General features: G+C 29.2%; 3 non-coding genes across 3 annotated transcripts; all 3 read left to right on the top strand.

The window, feature by feature from the left end:
- Positions 1-5611: 5611 nt before the first annotated feature.
- On the top strand, positions 5612-5714 carry LOC149242121 (U6 spliceosomal RNA). The gene has a single exon (XR_016246794.1). It is a non-coding gene; the product is annotated as a U6 spliceosomal RNA (small nuclear RNA).
- A 50-nt stretch (positions 5715-5764) lies between these two features.
- LOC149242122 (U6 spliceosomal RNA) lies at positions 5765-5870 on the top strand. Its single transcript, XR_016246800.1, has one exon. It is a non-coding gene; the product is annotated as a U6 spliceosomal RNA (small nuclear RNA).
- A 45-nt stretch (positions 5871-5915) lies between these two features.
- LOC149242123 (U6 spliceosomal RNA) lies at positions 5916-6021 on the top strand. Its single transcript, XR_016246806.1, has one exon. It is a non-coding gene; the product is annotated as a U6 spliceosomal RNA (small nuclear RNA).
- Positions 6022-7018: the final 997 nt, after the last annotated feature.

The raw sequence follows: 7018 nt of genomic DNA on the forward strand, positions 1-7018 counted from the left end.
TTATTCAAAATTATTTTAATTATTATTATTAAAATTTTACCGTTATTTACCATTCAGACCGAAAATCTAATCTACTTATTTAATAACTCATTCAATATTATAGTTTAAATTATTGAGTGCAGTTTTTAAGTGCGTTTTTAATTATATTTTTGGTCATAAATATAACACTCATAATCATTCAAAATTATTTTGATTATTCTTATTTGAATTTTTTCTCTATAATTAAAAGATATATACAAACAGCTTATTATTATTATTCTAATTTGACCTCCTCTTTCTATTTTATATATATATAAAGGTTCGTAATCCTTCACAATTTTCTTATATCTCCTAAAATTCAGATTCTTCATCTATTTAATCATGTTATAACAATTTTGATATCTACAATATACCTTTTTGTTGCTTAATATGAGTGAAGTGTTCCCTAGAAACTTTGGGCACCTGAATAATACTATATAAAGATGCCCAATTCAATATAAGAATATTTTGAGTCTCCTTGATATGGCATGGTATAGTTGGAAAGTAAGCAACGTGTTTTATTTTCTATAATTGCACCTTAAGAACAATTTTTCAATGAATGTTAGACCATATGCCCTTATATTTGTAGGTGAAAATAATGTAATATTCACTTGGATACATTTTTGTGTCTAGAATATTTTCATACATAATTGATAAAAGCCATTGTTGGGTACTTATTTGTTTGACTAGATGCAAATATGTTGATGGGATGACCAATTAATCAATATTAATATCAAGCTGATTTTAAACAATAGAGTGTAATATAAGTTTAATTAAATTATAGAGTATTGTTGTTGTCCCTAAAAGTATGATCAATTCCTACCTAGTATGATCATTCAAAATGATAGTCATTATGGCGAATGGAGGATCATGAACACTTTGGTTTATAGATGAAATAAATTTTCTTTAGTGAATAGCCATTAGTATATTATCATGGTAGATAAATATACAATGAATTTACTTTTTTCCCACTTGAGAATCCAATCGTTGATCATTTACACTTAAGTTTGATTTGGAATGGTGAGATTCATGGAGGAAGGATTGAGATTTTCTTATAGATACGTTAGACAGGCTTTAGAGTTTATTTTGAATGACATTGGTGACAATTCCCAGGGTCTTAGTGGATATTAGACGGTGATGTTTGTGTATTATAATAAATAAAAATGATGACTATATGAAAACGTCAATAAAAATTTGTATTTATAATAGGTCTATGATGTTATTTAGAAATATTATATATTTACTCTTGAAATTTTATCTTATATCTAGCGTACTTTGGCACTTTGGAGAAATATTACACAACACATGGATGGTGCTATAAAATATTGTATCTTAAGCATACAATCCTTCCCACAATCTACTCCATAATCATGTTTTGAAAATGTCTTTTCCTATTTTCCCAATCCGTTAAAAACTTTGAGTTCCCTTCGACTTGCATTCTTCTCACATATTTTTCTCTTGCTACTTGAATATCCAAAGAACATATTATCTCTATTGTTACTACCAAAACCTAAATGATACCTTGGTAAAAAATAATGAGTATTACCCAAAAGCAATAAAGCCCAAGCTCCATATACACCTCAGGTACCTTAATAAGCTCCATCGAGGAATCCCTAAGGATAGGATAATTAATTATATCCTAGAGGCTTCATCAATGGATCTTATCAAGGTACTCAATGGGTCTGTGGAGCTAGGGATTTGCTCCTTTTTTGTAGCACTCATTATTTATTATTAAGGTGTAGTGTAGGTTTAAACACTAATAAAACAGCTACGCTCTATGAGATTTAGAATTTTCTCAAAATAATAATATAAAAATAGGTTGGAAGACGATAGGTTATAAGGTGTTGGGAACATAATTCTAGTTGTTATGTAAATTTGTTGCATTCACTTGAGTGGAAGGTGAAAAGCCTCAAGTGAAGAGAAACAATCATGAGAAGTCCAGTTCCTCTTGGAATAAGAAACCAAGGGATAAGATAATGGGTAGTTATATGTATATTATATTAGTAATATGCATCTCATATTTATCCAAAATCTATTTTCTAATTTTGTGAGTTGCAACATAAGGGACTCATAATATCTAGTTGAATAAAATAAAGGGAGGAAAAATTTAAAACATAGTTTTTTAGCTAATTGTATATTTAAAGGATATGGTTGACGATATTTCTTTTGTTCATATATATAGAAAATTTCAATCACAAATTAAATTAATAATCCAAGAATCGCCTAGGTTTGAGGAAGGTGTAATATTTGTCCAAAAATATAGGGATTCAATGCATTTTGCAGTGGAATTTCTAACTCTCTTTTGAGTTTTTCCTTATTTTCTTATAGTGCTCATTCACATACCTTGAGAATCTTGGAAGGACATAATTTAGTTTTACTTGGCATTATTTATATATTACGAGAGTCTTGAAATGTAACCCATTTCATGGCTATAAGGATGAATATAATGTATTGATGTAAGATCAAGTAGCTTTTTAAGTTGTAAAGTAGTTTTTTAAGTTGTATACCGTGGATAGTACAAGTTTTTTTGTACTAAGCCCAAAATCTAGTAAAATCTTACATTGGTTGCACTTATGAAATCTCAAATATATGCATTTCTTTTAGTAAAATATAATAAAATATTATACCTACTTTTTTATGGAGTATATTCATTATATGTACTTATATCTATATACGTAACCTATATATGCCATATCACTACAAGTGGTTGATGGACATACACTTTGTATACCACTATATTATGTATCCCTAAAAATTTGGATAAGTTATATTTGTTATAGTGCAGAAACGTATATCCTAAAGTTGTTAAACACATGGAATGGGCCTTGTGTTGGCTAGATGTTTTATAAGTGGAGAACGCTAGTAGTAAACTCTAGAATGCGGATTAAGCCTAGAAATTATAAGTTTGATTTGCAATCGAGTGGATTTTAGCCAGAAGTTTAATGAACCATGTCCTTGAAAGACATCCTATTAAAATAGGGTTATAATGGTTAGGTAACCATGTATATTTCAGTGATGCTTACATAGAAATGACAGAAGCTATAAGTTTCAAGCTAGACTAGATATAGACTTTCTTGATTAGGGGGTTCTTCAATTCATGTTGGAAAGCTTACTATAAAGGGCTTAATTTTCATGGAAGACCCAATTTTACAAAGTTTAAGCTAAATACTCATTAAGGAGGAGCGTTGTAATGTGAAACTCCTACTTCTCACACGTTTGATGATACTAAAGGTTGTTTTTGTTATTAGTTTGACCATTGAGAGGTAGAGCTCTATCTCTAATTAATAGTTTAATTTTTTAGGACATTCTTAAATCTACTTAGATGTGGAAGATTTTGTCCAAAATATTAACTCTCATTTTGGAGTTTAGTTGAGATTAGATATTATAAAATATGAAGCATATGATTTAGTTTTAATATTTCTAAATGTTTTTTTAAACCTGTATAATATTCAAGTTAAGATTACAATATCTATTAAAAAAATTCCATTTCAATGTTTACACAATATATTTTTATGATACTAAAATAACTAAATGATTTTGGTGACAAGAGAATAAATTTTAGTTTAATGAAAGTGGACCTAGATTTGATATTCCATAAAATGTTCTTGTTTTCTATGAGTATTTGATTGTGATTTTTTCCCCAAACTTTAACAAGAAGTTAGCTTTATATGTGTGTGTGTGTGTGTGTGTGAAACTATAAATTATAAGTTTTATTTACAATTGAGTGGATTTTAGCTAGAAATTTAATGAGCCATGTGCTTGAAAGACATCTTATTAAAATAGGGTTATAATGGTTAGGTAACCATGTATATTTCAGCAATGCTTACATAGCAATGACACAAGTTATAAGTTTCAAGCTAGACTAGATATAGACTTTCTTGATTAGGAGGTTCTTCAATTCATGTTGGAAAGCTTACTGTAAAGGACTTAATTTTCATGGAAGACCCAATTTTACAAAATTTAAGCTAAATGCTCATTAAGGAGGAGCATTGGAATGAGAAACTCCTACTTCTCACATGCTTGATGATACTAAAGGTTATTTTTTTTTATCAGTTTGACCATTGAGAGGTACAACTCTATCTCTAACTAATAGTTTGATTATACAGGACACTATTAAATCTACATAGATGTGTAAGAATTTGTCCAAATAATTAACACTCCTTTTGGAGTGTAGTTGAGATTAGATATTATAAAATATGAAGCATATGATTTAGTTTTAATATTTCTAAATGTTTATTTAAATATGTATAATATTCAAATTAATTTACAATATCTATTAAAAAATTTCCATTTCAATGTTTACGCAATATATTTTATGATACTAAAAAAACTGAATGATTTTGGTGACAAGAGAATAAATTTTAGTGTAATAAAAGTGGTCCTAGATTTGATATTCCATAAAATATTCTTGTTTTTTAAAAGTATTTGATTGTGACATTTTTCCCAAACATTAACAACCAATTAGCTTTATATATATATATATATATATATATATATATATATCTCTGTGTGTGCGTGTGTGTATGTAGTGCGAATGAAGCCATAAATTTAACATTTAAACGGTTTACATATCATAAATTATAATCGCTAATTTACTAACCATCCACGGTGGTTCATCATTAAAACAAGATGAAGAACCAAATTTTGACATCAAAATTAATTTGAAACATATAATCATCTTTTTATCATATTTTACCTTCTTTAACATTAATTTATTCATCAATTAAACTTTATAATTATATTTTTCTCAAAAAAAAAACAAATAACACCATAAATTCAAATTTTTACCTTTACCTATCAGATAAAATTGAAATTCCCCATAAAAATAAGATAAAATTGAAATTCCCCATAAAAATAAGATAAAATTGAAATTCCCCATAAAAATAACTTAAATTTCAAATTACTAACCTAATTACTAACCTGATTAGAGTGTCTAAACCTAAATATAGGAACTTAGAATCTAAAACAAACAGCTATCTGTAGGTTCTACAAATATAATCAGATGACATGAACCCTTGTCATTGATGTCCACCATTTTGTAACTATACTTCAACTGGATTACGTGTCGTAAAAGGCACGTGGATTAAATCGATTATCTACGGCGTCGTGATCGAGCCTACCCTACACTGTGCCGCCACGGCAATGCAATCTCTCCTTCACTTCAGTCGTGTGGCACCGACTAATGTGGGCGGTTCTTTGCAATATAATATTGCATGCACGCTAACCATATCTCTTATGTTTACGAAGAATTATCTCGAAGACGGTGTTAATTTAATTATATTAATTTTTCTAGAATATAAGTATTTTTGTGTGTAAAAACCTACATCGTAATGTATAAAGTATTTAGTTTTATATATAAAATTACAATTCAATGTTATAAATTTATAAGTTTATAATCACATTACTATTTTTAATGTGGTTGATATAGTAAAAACTCTAGAAATATAAGGAAAAAATTATTGCAATATAAAAAATGTAGTATCAATATATACATTTACTTCATTAATTATGTCTCAAAAAGTTATGGATCAACCAACTTTAATTTGAGAAAAAAAAGAATTATACATTTTATTGTAAAATGAACCATTTTGTTGTTTCTCTGGAGACATCCAATAAAATTGGAGCCATACATAGAAGATTAGCTTCGCCCCTACGCAAGGATGACATGCAAATATCGAGAAATGGTCCAAATTTATAAAATTACACCAAAAGGAATTACACATCTTATTGTAAAATTGACCATTCTGTTTTTTGTTTGGAGACATACCATAAAATTAGAACAATACAAAGAAGATTAGCATGGCCCCTATGCAAGGATGAGACATAAAATTCGATAAATGGTATAAAATTACACAAAAAGGAATTACAAATCTTATTGTAAAATGAACCATTTTGTTGTTTCTTCAGAGACATCCCATAAAATTAGAACGATACAGAGAAGATTAGCATGCATGGCCCATGTGCAAGGATGACACGCAGATCGAAAAAAATAAACAAATTCAGAAATAGTAAAAAAAAAAATGGACCACCAACCTTGGGGAACTGATTTGACGGCTAAGTCAAAATGGACAACCCACCGCGATTTGACTGCCAAGTCAAAATGGCCACCTCTGCCCAGTGATTTGACCGCTAAGTCTACAAAGGCATACATACTCTACCCCCTTTGGTTTTGAATCAGTGACTTGTTAGGAGGAAACACATGCTCTTAACCATTAGGCCCAATGAGCCATTAATTTCCCCATCTAATTAGAATATGAACTTATTTGAATTGGAATAATCTCAAATCCCTAGTAAATTGGTGGGTGGTGCGCCACGTGGCATGAATATAATTTAACTTGAGAAAAAAAAAGGAATTACACATCTTATTGTAAAATCGACCATTTTGCTAAATAAAATTTGCTTATATCAATTTCCCCATCTAATTAGAATATGAATTTATTAGAATTGGAATAATCTCAAATCCCTAGGAAATTGGTGGGCACGGAGCCACTTGGAAAATCTAATTTATTAAATTTATTAAAAGTCAATGAATCCTAACAAACTCTGCAACACGTTACAACCATTGATAAGCATTAAGACTAAGCATATGCTGAGCATATTCCCTTGAGAATCAATCTAGGTCCTTAATTAAAATAACAAACATAGAAAGTCAACCGATCCTCATCCACCTTAAGTTGAAATAAAATTCCTTCGCCAATTATGATTAGGAGGAATGATGGCTCACAGTTGATACCGTTGATTTTGAAATAAAAGTCAGAAAAATTTTGACTTAACAAGCCTGGGTCATACCATGTTAATATTTTCCATTGCACCAAAATCCTCTGGCATTAGTAAACTTCCAAACCATTATCATTATCTTTTTTAGTGTCCCAAAATGGATCCCAGTGGAAGTTAGTCCGTGTAATTAACTCTCAATAAACAAGTATGAAAATCCAACACAAAGTATCTAAATTTCTAACTTATAAGTCATGACAAGATATTTTATAAGTTTCCACTGATT

Source organism: Pinus tabuliformis, chromosome 8 (assembly GCF_031772625.1).
Source record: "Pinus tabuliformis cultivar Carrire ecotype Pingquan chromosome 8, CPIR1, whole genome shotgun sequence".
Classification (NCBI taxonomy): domain Eukaryota; kingdom Viridiplantae; phylum Streptophyta; class Pinopsida; order Pinales; family Pinaceae; genus Pinus; species Pinus tabuliformis.